Here is a 22,365-nt window from a genome sequence, read left to right on the forward strand (position 1 = left end):
AAGAGGTGAGAGCTAGCCAAGGAGGAATCCACAGTGACTAATGAAATTCAGTGAAATTACACTGTTTTTCCTCATTTTTCTAGTTCAGAGGCAGGCTGGCTAGAAAGGAAAGCAGAGAGCATGGTGGTGCAGATTGATCACAGGAATTTTATGATCTGCAAGATACAGCCGGGAACTGAAGTCTGCAAGACCACCCTCTCCAAGTGGCTATTAGATTTAACTGCTGACAAACTCAATGCACAAGTTAACTGAGCCCTACCCAAACACCTGAGGGAATTCAGACAACCAGCTGCTGGGAAGAGAAGCTCTTCCCACGGGCCTTCAGAGATGTTCTCTACTTATTTAGACAACCCAAGTCACTAGGCGATACCACAACTTTCTCCTTGCACTGACAAACCCAGCAAAACTCAGTCCTGCATAAAGACAGTAACATGTGGTTCAGATAAGGAAACATCTCATGACACACAAAAACATACTAAGTCAGCAACTTCAGAGAAGCAATAAAGCCAAACGTTTCAGACAAGGAGTAAAACAGGAAGGTGCATAAAGGTTTTAATTGTTTGAGTGCATACAGAAGAAGACAACACAGAAGACAATTAGTTTCCTAAAATGTGAGCCAGAAAAATGAAGCATTTGCAAATAATCAAATTAAGGAATATCAGGAGACAAACAGTGGGAGATAAGCAGTACCCAAACATAGCAGGTAACATTCTCAGTGAAAGATTTTCACACGCTTTTCAGGAGCTACTCACACAACTCCTCCTCTGCTTGTCACATTCCTCAGAGGGTGAAATTACTCCTACAAGTCACCATTTTGTTTTTGTTTTGCACATTCCACACAGAAAGAAATAAACCCAACATGGCAGCAAACTACTGGGAGGAGGGGGCAGGTGGCAGAATCCTACATTTGTATCAACAGATCCAGAGAGACTTAATTAAGTCTTAAGATCTGACAGCTAGGAGAAGTTTTGTGGGTTTTAAGGTGTGACCTTTCATTAGGAAAAACAAGCCAGAAGACACTGTGTGCAAAGTTTCAGTAGATGAAATGCAAAATTCTGAGGAAAAAGCATTTAAAGAAGGAGGACAGGCTGATCTCTTCAAAGAATGACGATTTCTTGATCCATACAAACTCAGTGATGAGCTACAAGCAGACACATCTATAGGTTGTCTAAGTCAAAAGAAGGCAATTTCAATTGCAGATTTCAAACACTGTACAAACATTTATTTAAAGGTTTAGGGGGCTTTACCTTGAGGACTTCTGCTGTAATAAATTACAGTAATTTCACGATTATAAGCCACACCATTTTGACTAAAATTTTGGTCCGAACCCAAAGTGCGGCTTATAATCAGGTGCGGCTTATATACGGACAAAGAACAAAAAGTTGCTGTTTTAGTTTGGAGGACAGGTGTCTGCTGAGAAAGGCAGGAACTTCTCTTTGAAATGGAGAATATAAACCCCCTCCCTCCAAATTATTATAATTTTGAAATCAAGGGGCTTTCAGGCAAAGATATGGGAATTAGGAATAACAGTTCTTTTCTAGGGAAATTAAAATAGAAATACAGTACTACAAAGAAACAAACTCCAAACCCTGACAAAGTCAGAGTACAACCCGACACCCCATCAGGCAGGGTGTTGGTAGCAGTTCAATTAAATGGTGGCTGCATCCTCTTGCAGTGACAGATGTGATTCAGTTGGAGCAGTGGTCCTGTAGAAGGTGCAGTTTCCCTCCGGAGGTCCAGTGGTGATGTGGAGAAATCCAGTTTTCCTCTGGAGTCCAGTGGAGAAAGGGGCTCCCAAAACCTCTGTTTTTATCTTGGTAAGAAATGTTGGGCTCTTCCCCCTGGCTGGAGCAACTTCCAATGGGATGAAGCAATTTTATCAGTCACATAGTGGGACTCAATGGGCCATTATAAGAATGACTCCCTGGAGGAAGGATGGGTTGTGAAAAGATAAAGAACAATGGCCTGCCTGGTTTCAGTGGATGGCCCATTAGCAGAATATCTCCCGTTGAGATAAGGATCACTGCCCCCACCCTCAACAGATGGAGATAGAATAGATACCTTTTATCATGCTTTGTATTGTAATGTGCGGCTTATGTATGGACAAAGAATGAAAAGTTGCCGACACCCGCAAGTGCGGCTTATACTCAGTGTGGCTTATAATCGTGAAATTACTGTACTTCTTTCCTGTGAAAAACTAGGTATTGCCAATGCTCAACAAGAAGCCATTTGGCCATTGGGCATCACAGTGCTGCTCCCTGTCCACATGGAGCATGGGATCTGGCTTTACAGCAGGCTCTGTCCATACGTCATCACTTCCTGGGCCACTTTTCCTACCACATTCTGTTTGACTTGGTGTTTTAATAAAGACAAAGGCCATGTGTACATATGGCAACTCATGGAATGTACAGCCAGCAGCTCTCCGACATAAAAAACATAGAAAGCATCTCTCTCCAGGCCTCCCCAGCAAGACAGGACATAAAAGCTGGGAATCACCGTAACTCATGAGCTGTGTAAAACTTCCTAGAAAAATGATGGCTATTTATACCCTCCAATATGTCACACTTTTTCCACATAAGCATTTTTCTTTCTGTCCTCAACAGACTTCAAAGCAGAATCCAAAAGAAGGAAGAAGAAAACAGTTTCCTGTGGGAATTCTAGCTATGTTTTGGTGTCCCATGCAAATGGTATCTGGGTGAGAATTGCTCATGAAATCCCATATATAACACATAATCTTCTCCCCTTTTGAAAGGACAATTCAGTCCTGAGGAAAAGTCTAGAAGTTAAAATTTACGTCTGTTTCCTCTTTGGTAAAACACTCACCATAATTCAGTTTTGGTGGTTTTCAAACAGAAATTTATTTGAATATTTGTATTATAACATGCTAGGTTTTACTTAATTTTTTCTTTTAACGCTGAAGTCTAACTTTGCATTTGCTAAACATTTTTATAAGTAGAACTGTCAAATTGCTCTCCAGGGAGGAAAAAGGAGTATCAACACAAGAACAAAACGGATTTGATACTCTCCTGTGATCAGTTCAACACAGGATTTACTGTGGATCTACTCATTTTGAGCTTAACAAAAGTACCTGCAAAGTGACTTGCAGTTCCTCCTCCAACCCTCTGTTGTCTGGATTGCCTTCCTGCCAGCCACCTCCTGCCCCCTCTGCCTCAGGTTTTTGTGTCCCAATTAACCCGCTCTGGTACTACAAGCAGCAGTAACAATCTGCTTCTTGCGACAATTCCCTCCTGCTGTCCTCACTGCAGAGTGCCACCATGCTTGGCTTTCGCAGCCTGCTGTGTGCTACTCACACTGGACCCCAAAAGAGACAGCTTCTGCACCCAGCTATCCTGGAAGACAGGGGAGTTCCTGCAGCTGGCTCCAAGCACAGCCCTGTGCATGCTGGCACACAGCAAACTCCAGTGACTCGCAGGAAACAACACACTGCTTCCTTCGGCCAACTGGCACGGCCTGTCACAGAGCCACCACAAGGGAACACGTCATATTCTGACAAAGTGACAGTAACACTGCTCCTCAGTATTGCCTGGACAACTTGAGAAATAATAATTTCATTTGCCTTGGCATTATTTGTGACTGCCGTAACTTACTTGCATTCTGCTCACTCTTACCAACTTCAACTCCCAGCAAGTGCCTGCCAAGTTTCTTCTAATCTTTTAACAAAGGTTACAGATTACTGAATGACCTAGTTGACTAAAGGGCTTATTCTTGTTTTTAAAACAAAATATTAAATCAGTCACAAACGGCTTAGAAACTCAGAATTCTTTTTCCCAGCTATGAGAGCACAATAAATTTTTCATTTCTGGAAAAATTTAAATGCAATGCATTAAAGAACATACCCAGCTTATTAATGCGAATATAAATACAACTAAATAAAGTGCAGTAATTCTGTGAGGCATCTTGTTAAATGTAAGACTTGGAAGAAGTCCCTGTCTTGGAGAGTTTACTAGAACGGATGGCCTGATGTATGTAAGAGTATTACATAAATGGAAAATCTCTACAGTCCTCTACAAAAAGCCCTATAAATGTACATAGATTACATGAAAGAATTACAAGAGGACTAAAATAAAGTAGAGAAAGGAAAACGTCATGTTCAAGATCTAATGCTGCATCAGACACCTACAGGCTCAGCAGCAGCTCAGCCATTGCCCAGAGGGAGCCAGCATGCTGACTTTATACTGTGGCACAGAGGTGGCTTTTTGTGCCACTCCTCCCCAGTCTTTTCCTAATTATGTCTAGCATTCAAGTTGCCTTTTTCGACAATAACACAATGGGCACATATTTCCCTGGATGCACTGTTACAACTGTAAGATCCTTTCCTGCCTATCTGTAAAAGCTGACTACAGACTCAGCAACTTGTAAGAGAAATTTTCCTCCCCTTCACAACCACCACTTTACATTCAACCATCCCAAGCAGTAAAAGGATAGACTGAAATATACTTCTGTAATCCTCAGCAGCTGGTGCCAGCATGAGCTCTCATCACACTACCAGCCTTTGCAGAGGATGTTGTGGACTGTTAATGGAAGAGTTGTGCAGCACAATCCCCTACACTAACACAAATCCATGTGCAATCTTGGCTGAGTTCATTGCTTCCCTCTATCTCTTTTATCTGACACCCAGACCCAGGCACACAGTCAGTCTGTTTTTATTTTAGCATTTCACACGTTATGAATGCCAACTTTCGGTTCCAGGGGGAACCTTCCATGCACAATATCTTTGTTTATATCTGTCTTCTACTAAGATGCTCAGAAAAGCAAGGCTAAGAAAAGGCTGTGGTTATGGTTACCAACTGACTCTGTCACTAGACTTGGGTGGCCAGGGGAATGTTATTTATATCTTCCTAAGCACATGAAAATTTTATAGGATGAAATAAAATAAAGTTTCTACCAGATTAAATATTGAACAATTTGGTTTTTTCAACAACAGGTGTCTGCAAATGTTATAGATTATCTAAATATATCATGTTAAAAAGGTTATTTAAAAAAAAATTAAGTAAAGGATGGAAAAACATGGACAAAGCCCTCTTCAGATATCTAAAGTATAACTTAACTCCTACGCTGAAGTGTGCCTCTGTATTCACAAGTAAACTTCCACACCCCAAGAATCTCTATCCTCCTTTTTCATATGACAACTTTCAACCCCTTACTGTATTTCACACATCAAATGAAACTCATCTGTAGTCATATCCTTGTTTTTTCATCTGAACAAGTCCCAGCAGCTACAAAAGCACGTCTTCTGCCAAAGACCGACAGGTGTCTGAAAAGACAGGGCCATGCCCCTTAGCACTTCCCACCATTTCCAGACTTAGCTGTAATGGGACTGCAGCAAGCCACAAGTGCTCCAAACTCTGATTGCCACTAAAGGATACACAAGAAGTCCAGAAGGTGTACACAAGAAGTCCAGCTTCCTACAGGTAGCAAAAGGACATATACCTTGTGGTAGCTTTGGCCAGAGCCCTGCATTCCTAGCAGATGGTTCCAAGAGCAACTTTGCCATGGTTGCAGACTCCAGGGTGACAAGCACCAAGAGTAGGATTTGGTTTTTGTTTCCCAGGGAACTGTTGGGATTCAGTAGACCCCTTTGGAAGATGACAGAATAGACATTTTTTACCTTACTACTCGCCTGGTCCAACAGAACAGCAACCTCTGCACCACATGAAGTTTGGCAGCAGTTTCCTCGGGGCAGAAGGATGTGCAGTGCAGTTTCAAGCCTTGTGCCTCTTAGCAAGCATGGCTATGTTATAAATGTAACAGGTACTACAGAGAGTAATAGCTCTACCATTTACTCCAGAAGGGTGATTCATTCCAGCAGAGACTACTGAATTTCTTTTCAATACTTCCAGTAATTTTCATTTTCAGTAGCTGCAGTAAAGAGAGCATTACTGTTAAGAGTGCACTACAACTACATCTGACTACACAGTCTGAAGAGTTAGGGTCAGATTCTCACATGCTGTAAATCAGCATGACTACTTTCAGTTTGCTAAAGCATAACAATTTATCAAAGCCAAAGATTTTTAACTTCAAGTCAATACACCAGATTATAAATTTGATCATGTAGCATACATCTTGTTTTCATCAAAATGAAATAATGAATTAAGGGTAAAATGAAACCATCAAAACATTACCAGGCTTTCTGTAAATCTCAGTGCTTTGAACAGACAGCCATCAGTACTTCTAGTAATATAAACATTTCTCTTAAACAGATGCAATTATTATGAATCTTTGTTCCATATGTCACCGACTTATATAAGGCAGTCAACAATCCAGAATAAGAGGAAGTATTTGAATTTGCCTGCACTACAATCTTTCAAGTAATTATTCCCACCACTCCCCTCACTGAAAAAAACAAAACCTCAAACAAAACAAGATAGTGCTCAACAACTGAAAAAACAGCTTTTTTTAAAGAGCACTGTCAATCACTGCTAGAATATGAGAAAACAAGATGTTATTTTATTGTCCTTCTTATTAAGGAAGAAGACGTAAATAGTTGTTCAGTCCAGCTAATATCCCCAGGGCTGCCCTGAAACATAGTAGAGCCCTCTGCCTTCTGGTGGATCACCAAACCCAACTATTTTACTCCAGACCCTGGAAGAGCTTCCAAAATTCCCAATTTGTTTCCCATCATACAGAGATGACACAGCTTCCACCTTGGTTCTGCCAGGACTCCTAGCCATGAAATTGCAGCACTGGCTTATACAAAGAAGCTGTTGACGAGTGCTTGGAGAAGGAAGATGGGTACAGAAGTGCTGAACATGGAAGAATCAGTTTGCCCAGATTAGTTAATAAAACTCCCCCACCCCCACAAAGGCAATGATGGCCACTGCAGGAGGCACAGCTACTGCAGCATGCTCAAAAGACGGAAGGAGGAAGGACAACTGCCTGTAGACAGACAGAGGAAAACAAACAAGAAATCTAGCGAAGCCAGGGAGTAAACCAAAGCTTCAAAGCTGTTATGCAAGACAACAATAACAGCCTCTACTTTCCAAACAATGAATCAGTGGGACTTAAAGGGCATATCAGCACCAAGACAATTCAGCCTAAGTCAATCTAACTCTTTCAAAACAAAGTTTTATTTTGGTCAAAACTAAGTAGGTTATTTTCTCTGTTCTGCCTGCTCTTCCATAGTATATGCCTAACATAACAGAAGCCAAAATACAGGTTTAATCTGCCTTTTTCCCTCAGGGGCTTTATCACTCCCTTCTGAAGTTGTCCTTGGTGCGCAAGCAGACTTATTTTGTTCAGCAGGACTGCCTTTGAGTTCACTGAAGAGATCCATTGGCAGTTAAAAGACAATAGTTTTCAGAAAATGCCCACGGGCTAATTAGTCACAGACTGGGGAAAAATACTTTTATTTTTTTTTCTATCACAGTAATCTTAAATTACATAAAAAACACCAGTCTGCTTATCCAGACAGGATCATTCAAGCTGATGGACGAGTCTATTTTCATGAGTAACTTAAAAGCAGCACTTTCATTTTACTGGAAGTTTGTGGGACTCAGCTTTTACTCAGCTTTGCGCTACTTTTCCATTGTAGCAGCTTGCCAACACAGACGTATTTAGCTTTTTTGCTTACAACTGTGACCACAGGCCAGTCTGAATACTGTCACTGAAAGGAATGCTGAATGCAGTACATGGACTTCACCAGCTTATTTCCCAATTCAGCAGAAACATGCAAAGACCTGCATGCAATATTGGTGCTCTCTCTCAGACAAAAGCACAACCTAGTTTAAGTTTAGAAGTCTGTTGCACAATCCTTGCTAAATGTCACCAGGAAAGCTGTCACTAGAAGCTTTGGTTTTCTCAGAACTTTTCTAACAATGGTGAGAGAGGAATGAAAAAATCTCTGAAATCTTTAAGAAGTCAAGCATTAAAAATAGCCTCCTTTCTCACTGTGGTGAGAAACTTCAAGCTTTTGCTTGTCTTAAAGTTCAGTGAAACCACACTGTAAATAGTCTTCCTCAGAAAATCCAAAAGCAATGAAAATCTTGTTAAGGTTTTTCACACACCTACTGAGTATCCTTATAGATCACTTGTATTCAACAGCTCTTTTCTCTCTCATCTCCCAGTCTCCCAGAATTCTCTGGTCTTATCAACCAACCAGTCATACCTGCTTCTGCTTTAAATGGAGCTACCAGTATATACCCTGCCTGATAAAAATGTAGTTTTCTCCACACAATGTAAATTGCCTTGCACTTTATATTTTCAGAATTGTCTGCATGAAAACACTTTCTCTTTATAGGTACAGATATTTCAAAGAAATGTTTTTGTAGCCTCTGAGCTCTATAGTTTCAAGGCAGCACATCTGAATTCCTATTCATTTGTATTTCAGATATGCTGGTAGAAAATAACAAAGTAACAAGACAAGTGAAAATAAGACAAGCTACTTATTAAGCAAACAGGTAAGTTCAGTGATACACTTGAACTGTCAATCATTTGGTTATAGTAGGTTTGCTTGAATTGTAGTAGCCTCACAAAGCACCTAAGCTACTTCTCACCCTCTCATCCCTAAGGCTGTAAATATTCGGAAGCAAGGTATCTTGCTTCTCCATCCTCCTGGTACTATAAAATGAGTACTCACAAATAAACTAAAGGAATCTCACCACCAAAACAGAACTCTCCCCATCCTACCATCTCCTGACTCTACCCAGAGCAGGTTTCTTAGATCCTGCTAAGCAGGAAAAGCCAGAGAAGCAACAGCTGAAGTCAAAGACACCTATGTTCTGTGCTCAGTCCTACCAACGCTTTGCACTCCAAGGAGAAAATAACTGAACAGAGAAGTTATTCCACGAGCAAAAGCAGCCATCTCCATTTGGTCAAGAGGCTTTCCTAAGTGATAACCACAGCCATGAGAAAATCTAGACACCCTACCAGCTGTGTCTATACACAGAAGATGGCTCTATCCCTACTGCACTAAAGATGCTGCAGTCCACTCTCTTTCCAGACTGTACAGTATGGCCAGTAAGAATACAGCTCAGCTGAAAATAGGCTGAGTTGTGAACAGAAAGAGAGCTGTTCTGCTGAGAAGCACTTGGGGATGTTGATGGATAAAAAGCTGAGAAAGCATTGCTAGCAGTGCAAGGAGGTGATTCTGCACCTCTCCTCTGCTCTCATGAGACCCTGCATGGAACATTGCATCCAGCTCTGAGATCCCCAGCACAGGAAAGAATGGATACATTTGAACAGATTGTAAAGAAGGGCCATAGAAATTACCAGATGGCTGGAGCGCCTCTCTCCTGTGAGAGGCTGAGAGCTTTAGGATTGTTCACCCTGGAAAGTGAAGGCTCCAGGGAGACCATAGTGCAGCTTTTTAATATTAAATGGGGCGTGTAAGGAAGATAGCAGAGCCCATTGCAATAGAACAAGAGGCAATACTTTTAAACTAGAAGAGCGTAGATTTGAACTAAGGAAGAAATTTGGTATGATAAGAGTGGTGAAACACTGACACAGGTTATCCAGAGAGCTGGTAGATGCCCTGTCTCTGGGAACATTCAGGGTCAGGTTGAAGTGGGATTTGAGCAACCTGATCTGGTTGAGAATCTCCCTGCTATTGCATGGGACATGTGGGAGTGGGGTGTTGGGCTAGAAAATCCTTAAAGGCACTTTCAACCCAAACTATTCTGTGATTCTGTTCTTTGAAATGTTATGAGAAAGGTGAGTTTTGCATAGACTTTACTTTTTTCCTCTTGAAAGACAGCTGGATCAGACTCCCAGACTGTGAAATTAGGTTCAGAGGCATGCAGTTTTAGTTACTGAACAGGTCCTCAATATTAAGAGCATTTTCTTCTTCAGAGAGATGGAAGTTGACTAGTCTCAAACTTGCATTCACATCCAGGAAGCACCAAAACTTCTCCTTTCTTGAAGATTAGGCCAAAGATAGGACAGTGCTGTGGGACAAGCCACTGGCCCACTGATGGAAAATAAAACATTTCTAAGAGGACTACAAGAGGAGAGTTCAGCAACTCAACTCCTGACAATTCCAAAAAAAGAGATCCTTCAGAGAAAGAGGCCTCCACTAACAATGTGAAGTTACGCAGGGAGCCTGAAGTGACACAGTTTTTGCCACCAACAATTTAACAGCAACAGACCATTGGCTGTGACTCTTCTCCCAGCAGGCTCCCAATTGGGCTATCAGCAGTCTTTGGGGATGCTGAAGGCAGGAGTCCAAAAAGAAATAGTCTCTGAACCACAGAAATGTCTGTCTGAGGGCACGACTTGAGCAGCTCTTTTACACAGGCAAAAGGATGAAGGTTGCCCACACAAACCAGATGCAAGACCATGTAACACAGTTGTGGTTTTTTCCCAGGTTTTCCAGACTGCAGCCTTTACACAGCTAGGAAAGGGTCAAACCAGTTTGAAGGCTAACAGAAAAACCTCTGGTAATACTCCTTGCATATACAGTGAAAAGCTATAGATCCTAACAATCTTCAAAGCAGAAGGTCCTCCAATGACACCCAACTCATAGTTTCAGCAAGATGCTATGGTAATAAGAAAAGCAAGTACCAGATAGCACTAAAAAGCCTCTTGAAGACCATTTAGCAATTAGAAATTTCTCTTGGCTCTGTCTTAAGCTGGTGCCTCTTATGTCTTTTGCTGCAGACTGCCCGTGCAATCAACTGAACCCCAGCGGCTAGAGCAGAGATGCGTCAGCTTGGCAGTGTGTGTAAATGAAATTGGACAGAAGGGGCAGAGAAACATGAATGGTTAAAACCAGCTGGACCACAGAACCACCTACTGCGGGGCATGCACACCAGCATCATAAATGCTTACCTCTCTGCAGCTGTTGTCTGCAACAGCTTGTCCAAGTCACTGTTTTCAGGGTGATGAAACAAAGAGAAACTTTGTCAATTGTTTATCACCACTGTCCAGCTGACTTACAGCTACTGGTCAAAACAAAGAGTTACAGCTTACAGCATTCAGAACAGCACAACAAAAATGACAAGGAAGACTGATTCAGCCCTCAATTTAAAGGAAAATGCACTAAAACAACTTGACATTTTCTGCAAGCATCTTTGCAACAAAAAAATCATAGAGTCATAGAATGGTTAGTGCTGAAAGGAACCTTGAAGATCATGTAGTTTCAACTCATCCTGCCATTCACCACACCAAGTTGCTCAGCAGATCATTCAGCCTGGCCTTGAACATCTTCAGGAATGAGGCATTCACAGTTTCTCTGGGCCACCTGTTCCAGTCTCTGGGCAAACAAATTCTTCCTAACATCTAATCTAAAGATGCCGTCTTTCAGTTTAAAATCATTGTTTCTTTTCCTGTCACTATCTGCCCATATAAAAAGTCCCTCTTCCTCCTTTTTGTAACCTCCTCTTAAACTACTGAAAGCCTTCTCCTCTCCAGGCTGAACAATCCTAGGTCTCAGTCTGTCTTCACTGCAGAGGTACTCCGTCCCTCCAGTCATATTCATGACCTTCTTCTGGACACATTTTAAGAGGTCCACGCCTTTCTTGTGCTGAGGATCCCAAGCTGGATGCAGTGTTTCAGGTGGAATCTCACAGGGGCAGAGTGAAGCAACAGAATCACCTACCTTGACCTTTTGGTCACATTGCTTTGGATGCAGTCCAAGATGTGCTTTGCCATTGCCAAGCTGGCGATTGCCAGCTCGAGTCCAGCTTTCATCACATCCTTCACCACAGAGCTGCTGTCCAATGACTTCTCCCCATCTGTACTCATGTCTGGGCTTGCCCCTAGCCAGTTGCAGCACCTTGCACTTAGACTTGCTGACTTCATGAGATGATCATGCCTAGGCACCCTGCATGAACACAGCAAGGTTCCAGCACACACACGTGGCCTCCTGCACCACTGTCACTCGTTACCCAGTACAGCACAAATAAATCCACACACTGCCATGTCAGTGTCATCCCACTCAATAATAACACAGATGTCTTCTATGAAGAAACAGTCCTGTTAATACCTATGCTGAAGTGCCTCCACACATATAAAAGGGAAGTAACAGTAGCACATCTCCAACTTCGAAAAAGAAGAATTTGAGTTACACTTAAATAAACACAGTGGATCTAAGCTGAACTTAATGCACAGTAGGACTCCATAAGCTATGACAGAATTTTGGCAAAAAAACGTGATATTGACACAGTTGCCAGGACACTCACAGTACCCAGACTTGGAGACATTCTCAACATTACAGGCTGCAGACCAGCAGTATTACACACCAGTTCTGCACCTGTGGGGCATATCACCAGGGACACAGTAAACACCACATGTATCCCATGCACACAAGGACACAGTGAGTCAGCTCCATGCTCTCAGCAGTGGGAGAAACCAAGAGTTCCCTCTGAAACACACACAAGATGTTGATTGGATGTTATGTGAAACCATATTGTTTCACATAAACCCAGCACTTTCCACTCAGTTTGCACTCCCTCTTCTGCCTTTTAAAAACATAAAAACAAAACAAAAACAAAACCAAAAAACCTTGAAGGTTGTCTTGGGGTGACTAGATACCAGAAGAAAAATCACTGCTAAGCTTAGCTACATTAACACCCATATACCTCCACAGCACAGTTATGATTTTTTCAATTAATTGGATACAATTAAAACATAGGTCTCATTATTAATCTATATAAGTCCATAATAAATTTTCTTCCACTTTTAATTTGGAATTAATCTCTGGAATTACCTAAGGCTTCTCAACATTTCCTAGCAACACAAAACAAGAAAAAAAAACAAGATACCCTAGAGCTGCCATGGCAACCTTAACTTGAAAAAGAAGCCCTATAGGAGCGAAAAGTTGCATCACACTCAGAAGTGTATAAAACTACAGGATTTGAGCGGAAAAAAACTCAGACCTGGAAAGAATAGAGGGGAAAACATGTAGAAAGCAAAGAAACAGAATCGTGTGCCAAGTGGGTAAGTACATTCAGTATTTTCTCCAGTGTGGTTACTACAAAGGTAACATGGCCAGGAAACTAAAGGCAAATGATTCACACTGTTATGAATCAGGAAAACAAAACATTCACAAGGCACTATTTCCAAAAAGCAAACTGCAAGTGGTGATCTCCATGATTTTTTAAAAAAATCCTAATTCTTAATTTTATTCACTTCAAGCATTTTAGAAAGATTCCTTTTAAGAAAGTGTGAGGATTTTAGTTTCACCACTTAGGCTTGAGCCATTGATGAGATAGAAGACTATATTTATCCTGAACTAAAGCAATAGTCTCTTTCACATGTCAAAGATCATACAAAATTCATAGAAGGTATGAAGAGATGATCTATCTGGAGACCAGAAGCCTGCAGTACATGTTATATACACCACTGGCGAATACACCAGAACTTCCAAGATAAAATAACTCTGTTTATAAACACTAAAATTCAAGATCTACCCCTGAAAAGCTATAAATCTTTCCCAAAGAGAGACCAAATTATATGAAGGTTCATATATTCATTTCAATTTAGTGTTGTTTGGTGTGGTCTTTTCAAATGATCAGACAAAACTCTTGATCTTAATTTACCATGTAGCATAATCAGCTATTAATTTATGCACACAAATTATTAACACATATTTAGGTTCTTAAAGTTTTCCAGGACAGCATATTTAAGAAAAAAGTTACACTGAGCAAAAGTGAGAAAGCAAAACCAAAGAAATGTAATATATATCCATAGTTATATGGATTTACTTTTAAATAATCTATTTGGTTCACATGAAGAAAAAGTGTTTGCATGAAAAATACAACAGCATAAAGAAATCTCTAGGCATTTGCCAGAAGCTATTCTGGAGCAAAGTGAATATAATAGGAAAAAAATTACAGAGGTCAAAACCAAAATGGACACAATGATATTTGGCTATTTTGAATAGTATGTTTAACATGACAGTATTTTTACCCTCTGTTTTAGTCTATTTTTAAAAAAAAGGGTTTAGCAACCAAGGCCTAATAGTCCCAGCTGCTGTGAGTTAACTTCTTCACATGAGAAAATACAAACATGTAAGTCTGTACTTGATTTCTGCACAGAAATTGGAATAGGAATATTTTAAGTTCTTTTTGTTTAAAGTTATATCTCTTCTTTCACACCTTCTCATCTTGGATCATGTGCTCGGTTTCTCATTCAGCATCCTTTCTTTACAGAATTAAGTCTGCTCAGCATTCAGCCAGAGAGTTGGAGCGACAAACATAATTGCAAGCACCATTTTCAAACCCTTCTGGGACAAAGGGATTGTAACTCCTTTTTGGAAGGGCTGCTATTACTGCCAGTGACAACTGTCAGCAGTGAGGGCAGACACTGCTCACAGCTCACATGCACACCTGCCAAGCACAACTGTTCCAGCACTGTACTATGCCACTGGGACGTCCAGCAGTATCCACCCAAAATCTGGGCAACAACTTGCAAAAGTGTCTTGAGAGTCTCAAATAATGTGAATATTTGTGAAAATAAAAAAATTTGCAAATCAGCTTTTCTAGTTCTCTTCATCAATACTGTTTTGAGAAGAGGTTGGATGTGAAAAAGCAGTTTCTCCTATGTTGTCGCTCAGCCCACACATTTGTTTTAATTCTAAGGAATTCTTTTTATAGCAGATACATTCCAGGATTGCTAGTCCTAATCAGTTTCCCATGCAAATTTGTATGTGTGATGATTTACACTCACTCTGCCATCCTAACTAGATTCTGAAGAAAATCTGTCGTCTCACAAAAAGCCTTTTTTATTCTGAAATAAAGCATTCACAGTCTCAAATATAATCAGTTTATATCATCAGTTTTTTCATTTTATGTTCAGAGATTTTCCTCATGCCATCTTCATGATTAGAGGAATCTTGTCAATTTCCTTGTATTTATAATGATCCCAGGCAAAGATCCCAACCACATAATGATTTCAGCACTGAGGAATCCACTGGTGAGTGGATTATTTCTTATGTTCACTGGTTAAGAAGGTTTACCAGTTACTATTTTCATTCTGCAGAGAAAGTATTGCACAAAAAGGAAAGACTCACTTCCTGAACTATAGCATGACAAACCAAGACACTAAAAAGTGACACAATCTGCCAAGCAGAAATAAAAGCAATGAGGAACTGAGATTTTTTTCTATGCATTCTTGCACTTAAACTGGATGTTGTATTTCCTAGCCGCCATAACCTAATACTACCCTGCAGATCAACACAATGCTCCTATTTTAACCGCTGAAGTCCAAATTATTCAAAAATTCAATAATCTATAACAAGGAAATCTGTTTAGTTAAATAGTTAGAATGTCTCTAGCAGTGTTGTGTATGTAAAACCTTCAGGGATGGATTAAATTGTGGTCAAATACAGCACTGTCTATTCTGTTAGTTGTTTTAGATCTTAAACAATGTTATTTTTGCAATAGTAAGTGCTATGGCAATTGTATCATACAACTGGTGTTTAAAAAGAAGCCAAGCAGGTGAGTGATACCAGCACATCACATTAATAATCCTAAACATATTTCCAAGTAAATCACTAATACTCAATTCTAAATTGGAAAGAATGCAACGAAGTCACATAAATATATGTTAATATATATGTACAAACACCTCCACACCCCACCCCCATTCTTCTAGAGCCAAGCAAATAAAAATATTTAAGTAAGAACAGGAAGTGAAATGAGGGGCTGAATAACAAACTTCCACAAGTGAGACAACAGCAGGCAACAATAAGGAAGAATACTGTAGTAGCACACTTAGAAAAAAATGAAGTATGCTTCCAACATGTTCCTTATCACACAGTGATATATACACAATGGGTTTTGCGCTCTGCTTGGGAGTGTTTCCTAACAGGCTTCTCGCAAACTGGAAGTTACCATTAAACAAAAAGACTGGAGGCGGGGGGGACGCAGAAGAATGGGAGCTGGTAAGAGTGTGTTGTTTAATCCTTTAGAAAGGTGTACATACTATATACACAATCTGCTCTTTCCCCACTGGAGCTGAGTCAAATTAAACATATTAAAGCAACTTAGTCACCTGTTTTCCGTAAGTGTTGCAAAAGCAGTTTCTCCAAAGGTACTTTCAAGAGCCAGCTGAGGATGGATCTAATTGAGTAACAAGTTACCCAGAAGAAAGTCAGTCTGAGCTAATGAAGTGCAGCGTTTAGAAACACTCTGAAAGAAACTAGTGACATAACCAAAAAGTAGAGGTCGTCCAGGGACAGCATGGTTCAATGAAAAGTCAGAGCTGAGAAGGGTGCTTCAAAATCAGGAAGAAAACCAGCTTTCTATGGAATACTAAGAAGCAAAGCAATGTTATGGACAAGTAATAAACAGCAAGTAATCAAAAAAGGAGGAAACAGACCAGCAAAGGCACCACGCCCAGAGGGAGCCCACCAAAAAAATGAGGCAAAACTCTTTATCCCTGGATTTATAATTCCGAGTATGGGTGATGGTGGTGGGCGGAATCAACAGAAATATTTGTTGCAAACTGACCAGAGCAAAATGGAAACTAAAAATCTTGCACGCTGTTCCCTGGCAGTAAATGTAGGAGGCCCACCTTGAGCTACAATTACAACTAGGTAATTATGTCCATTGAACATAGCAGGGTCCCTGCTGTAAAGCAATTGTGAATGAAAAGTGATTGCTTAATGGGGTTGTTTCACATGGTACACGCAAGATGTTAACTGTGTTGTTGGGGAAGCATTGAAATACAACTAACATCACCACCAGAAAGAATTGCTGAGTACAAAACTGAAGGAGGATTGAGTAATCATTGAGATGCGCCTTGCAAACCATGTTAATATGAACTTCTACACCTATAAAGAAGGAATGCATGCCATCTCTAGAGCAAGGGGAAGTGTTATCGAAATCCAAAAAGAAAGTAAACCTGAAGCAGGAACTGCATTAACACCCAGCAAATGCACATACATGTCACCAAAAATCAGAACAGGCAAATGCTTCTCTATCCGTTAAGTATTAATGTCATTTCTGACTGAAATGATGCACAAGTTTTAAACAAAATGCTGTTACAATGCTGTTACAGTTTTATGGAGAAAGCCTTAGAGTTTATTGTCTTTTGTTTACCACAAAGAAACTCGTCAGGCATTTATCTCCCACACAAGGGCAAGGAAGCATACAATCTTTTCAGACCCTTAGCACAGGGTCTGCAAGAACTGTGGTCTATGGGAAGCTTACTAGAAGACTGAAGAATTCTGTGCAAGATTAAAAGGAGGCCAGGGTATTACTCTCGAGGATGGCTGAGAAACACCTGAACATATTATGTCTAAGGAATACTTGATAAATTATCATGTAGAAAGAGAACCTGCAGAGCACCAGCCACAGCCACTTCACACCATGATGAGCTGATGAGCACCTTCCTTAGTGCTTTTGTCACTGCTCAACGAGGCAGACTGAGGCAGTAACACAATGATATATGAAAGTGCTGTGCAAAGCTTGGTATTGGATTACAGGCTTTAGCACTTTCTGCAGTAAGTTATTTACTATCTAATTGAGTTTCTGGACTGAAATCTGGGCTAATGCTATCAACACAAACTATAGCTTCCAGCTACAAAAGCTGTGTGCATTCTCACAAAGCACCTTGTCCTTTTCTCTGCATCCCTGATGGTGACAGCAGTATTTTCCTCTGAAGCACTGTCAGAAGGAGGCAGGTAAAAGAAAAGCATGAATTCTCTTCAGTACAAAATGGATTATCCTTAAAATCCAAACCAGTAAATTGCATTTTTCAATGTGTCAGTCAATGCTTCAAACATTTTTCTCAACATGTTTATCAGCTGAACTGAGCCAAGGTTTTATTTTGTAGAATTCTTTTAGGGTGTATGTTTTTGGGTTTTTTCCTTTTTTGACAATCTTTGTTTGCACCATCTAAGTTTTCAATGCAGCAAATTCACATTCACTCAAATATCTCAGCACCGAACATCTTCTTGTTGCACGGAAAGGCCCCACCACCAACAAGAAAACCACTGAAGAAAAAAGGCAGCAAAGTCTTGAAAATGCAAAGTGATTGGAGGATAGAAGCGAAATTGTATTGTGGCTTTACCTTCTTGCAGCCTTTATTTTTAGTTCAAAACGCACCAAAACCAAGCAAAGCTCATCACAAGAAGGAAGAATGTGTTTTTCCTTTTGAACTGCAAACATTAAGACTCTTGGGGGAATCTCATATATCACTCACTTCCTTCAAAACAGATCTGAATGAAACCTGTAGGGTCAAGGATGTTTCACATGTCTGTCTCAACAACAGAACTAGAAAGGATGAGAGTCCAAGGAGACTGCCCCTTGTCCCTTATTCCCTGCTACTACTTCCATGTCTCAGCAAACTCCCACCTTTAACACACCTTCCATATCTGACTCTATTTTCTTAGAACAGCCTTTAAATTAAATAGACTGCATATAAAATTTGTCCAAAATATGCAAAAGCTGTCTGAACATCTCCAGGCTCTCCTAAATCAAAAAGGAACAACATGGCTTGTTCTTATCTGGGACATGCTTGTATAAATCACAGCAGCTTTCTGGCTGTCTTGCCAAATCTGAGATTTATGGCATAAATATAACTCAGATCCACCGTTTACATTTTATTCTGGAAAAGCTGTGGTGTTGTCAGCCAACATCTAAATCAGATTAAGAGAAGCAAAGCCTCATACGTCTTGGAATAAGTTTGGAAGTTCTGCTTAGAAACCTAAAAAAAAAAAATAATTAGAATTTACATACCCCCCTCAAAAAAACCCCAACTCCTCCCCCATCCCCCCAAAAAAACCCCAGAAAACAAGGATGCTGTTTCCCAAAATATTATTTGACTTAGAGCCTTCATATCTGCTCAAATACATATCAAGAAACCCATGACTGCAGCTTCCCATAAATATTCTAATGAAGTATATGGATATAAAAAACATAAAATGGTTAAACAATTGTAAATTTGTAATCAAAATTGCTTATTACTTAAATCCCCACATTTTATCTTTGGCCAGAATAAACCAAACTGACTTTACATTAGAAAGTTCTATAGGACTAGAAATATCTGTAGCCCCCAAAATATAAAGATCCATAATTCTTCCAACTTCTTTTATTTCTTGAAGTGTTTTATGTAAAATAAAAGCACTGTGGATAGAAATGTATTTATTGATGGCTAAAACTAATCCTACACTCCAGTATAAAGTATCTGCTAGCTATCTTTTAGTGCATTAAATTGTTCCTTCTGTGAAATACCAGTAAGAGCTCTTTTATACAGACTTCTCATATAGACTTTGCATATCTAGTATTTTTCATTTTCAAGATGCATACACATGCACAAAACCTCAGTCATTTACACTGCCTCTTCTTTGCTGAGCCTGAGGAAACTTAAACCTACTCAAATCTGAAATGACCATGCTTAGAAAGACAAGAGCAATATGAGAGAGTAGTTTTTCATGCTACAACTCAAGCTTTACTTATTTTGTCACACACACAAACACACTTATCAAAGGAATTCACAGCTACAAATAACAAAGATTCAAAAAAAAATAGTTCTTTACAAAAGGTTTACAGAAAACAGATTTGCTGGGGAGGGGAGGATGTGTGACTAAACCACAGATACAAGCCTGGTTATTGACTGGATATTGACAGATATCACAATAAACATGTGGGCAACAGAAGCTTAACACAGTGATATCTTCAGACCTAACTGGACACCTATTCCACATAGGAAGAGTACTGCATTCCCTATAAAGTTTCATTTGTTAAAATACCTTGACAATCCAAACAAGAGAGTTGCAATTCTCCCCTGGAGTACCATCAATTCCATACAAAGTGCTGGTGATAGTGGTCTGGCCCTGAACTGGAGTGGAAAACAGTCTCTTAAACAATCAGATTAGACGCAGGACACCTTGTGCCTTATATGGAGAGCATCACTGCATCTTCCATGTACTTTTTGGAATTCACAGAGAAAACCTAAGGACCATCTTGGCCTCTACTACCAGAAATGTTTTGAGATTTCATTCTATTTTCTCGTACTTTTGCTACGCACTTATGTAAGCCACATGGTCACATGCCAGTCTACTGAGAAGTTGATAAGTTTACAGAAAAACTCCACAAACCTGATCATTCACACATAGAAGATGCCATTCTTCAAGGGTCTAAAGGTCAGCCACAATTAAAACACAAATCCAGGTCATTTAGGCCATACAACTACTCAAACTAATGACAGAAAAGAGGTGGGATTTTTTGGTTTATTTCTTTTTTCTTTCTTTCCTTTCAATAACTGACAGAGTCACACCATGAGCATGCTTGGTTCCCTTCAAAAACTGGAAGCTTTTTGTTTTGGCAATAACCATCTTCAGGGAATGTCACAAACACCATTAGGGGACTGAGCATCTGAACCTACAGATCTGGAAGAGCTACCACTGCAAATCCACTTAGGAAAAGGCCTCTCAATGGCTTCATGTTGAAGCCTGTAGGTGCTTTATCAAATAGAGTCCAAAGATAGCTGCAATTAGACCTGCAAACCTAGACTCTCCACAGAGAAGAAAAAGGAGGTAGCAATTATCTATCATGTTTTTCAAGCCTACAGTTTGTTTCCTTCTCCAATAACTAGGTGGGTTACTTTTTTGTTTTAACAGCCTGACACTTGGTCTACCACTTTCTATGATCAAATTCCATTAGTCAAATGTGACAAGGAGGTAACTATTAAATGGGATTTACTTAAAATATAGTTTAAAAAATCATATTAGCATTTATTAAATAACTTGGAACTTGACAACAGCAGACATATGAGCAAATGACCCATCAGGTGGTTTTGAGATTTGCTGTTTAGCAGCAAGTTGTTGGAAAGACGAAGATGACTCTAAGCATAGCTGGTTGAAAACAGAGGAAAGGACAACAGACAAACAAAAACAAACAAGCAAACAAAAAAAAATCAATTCTTATTCTTCACCCAGTAGAGACACTGATGTGACAGGTTCCATTACAGGGTTTTCCTACACACTCTGAGCAGAGAATGTTAGAATTAATGAAAACAGAGTATTTCCTCACTCTCGTATTACCCCTCACAGAGGCAACTTGTTTTCAGGTGTAATTTTAAAAGAGATACTTTAACCATGCAGCTTAGAAGTGCCTTATCAGCACATGGTCCTTAGACAGTGGTGCTAAGGATGCTTATCCAGAATTCCACTGGAAAAGCCAAGAACACCAACTCCAGTGCGAAAAAAAATCCTAAATGCAACTTTCAGCAATACATTACCTTTGAGTATGTTACATGTGAGCAGGAAAAAATAAAGTAGTGAGACAACCTGGACATTCTGGTCCTTTCATGTTTTGCTAGCATCACCTGTTAGCATTACCAAAATTAACCTGATCTTTAACTGACAAACTGGCACCTGAGTGCCCAGTTTTATGACTCCAAAAATTACAATTGCTTTGTAAGTCATAGAAGAGACCATAGAAGACTGGCTTCGTGCATTTTCACAATGAAAAATTATCATGGGAGCTTGGGGATTTTTTGCTAATTCAGATAAGCAGTGACCTTGTGCTACACAGGCAGACCAACACTTCTTTCAGAAAACTTTTAGCAAATATAAACTATCTTTGCACAAACTTGCTTTGCACCACACAGGAACATGATTTCTACCTAACTTAATCCTGCACTCTCTTTACCCCTGGCAATAACAAAAGGCAGGATCTATTTCAAAAACTGCAGGATACTTGTTCTACACCTACGGCCTTGTTTGACACCCACCCAAACAATGAGGCTCTTGTACAACCTGACTTCGGACCTGGCCTGGGAGCTGCAACCCCAGCCAGCTGGACAGCATATGCTCATGAAGACATCATGTTTTGTATTGTTTTGTTTGGGTGTTTTGCTGTTGGTGGTGGTGTGTTTGTTTTCCTTTAAAGAGGGACACAGAGATCCACTCTTTTTGCTATGACACCACTGGATTTTGCTGCATCAGAACAAGTTATAGTTTTTATCCCTTCCAAGAACCTCAGCTGCAGTGTAGGCCAGCAAGGAAACCTAGCAATTCCTTCTCCCCCTTCGAGTGTGAGCCAAGGTTTAAAAGGCTCAAACTCCACACAGGTCTCGGATTCCCCGTGGGATGAGGCATTTCAGCAGGCAAGGGTGTCCCTGGGATGGATCCACCTGAGCTGCCGGGGTGCTTGGTGCTTGCTCACGGTGTGCCTAGCCAGGATGGGCTGGGGCACTGCTGGATCACAGCGCACACCGGTGTCACCACACAGGACTCAGCAGTGACACATCTCCAATTTTAGGTTATTTTTGTTAGGAATTATTAGAATTTGTTCCCATCATTTTTAACAGGAGCAGAAATTTAAGCACTACTGTAGTTTTCAGACTCGATTTTTGCTATTTGCTATTATTATAATATTGCTATCACTAGAATTTTGATTACTACCATTAGATACTTGTTTTGCGATGGAATGCACTATTTTCATTACTGCATTTCAG

At 40.1% G+C, this 22,365-nt stretch overlaps 1 protein-coding gene across 1 annotated transcript in view; it reads right to left on the reverse strand.

The window, feature by feature from the left end:
* Positions 1 to 22,365, reverse strand: part of DGKQ (diacylglycerol kinase theta) — an 88,300-nt gene that overhangs the window by 65,558 nt on the left and 377 nt on the right. The gene's annotated exons all lie outside the window — the stretch shown is intronic.

This window comes from Catharus ustulatus, chromosome Z, assembly GCF_009819885.2.
Source record: "Catharus ustulatus isolate bCatUst1 chromosome Z, bCatUst1.pri.v2, whole genome shotgun sequence".
Classification (NCBI taxonomy): domain Eukaryota; kingdom Metazoa; phylum Chordata; class Aves; order Passeriformes; family Turdidae; genus Catharus; species Catharus ustulatus.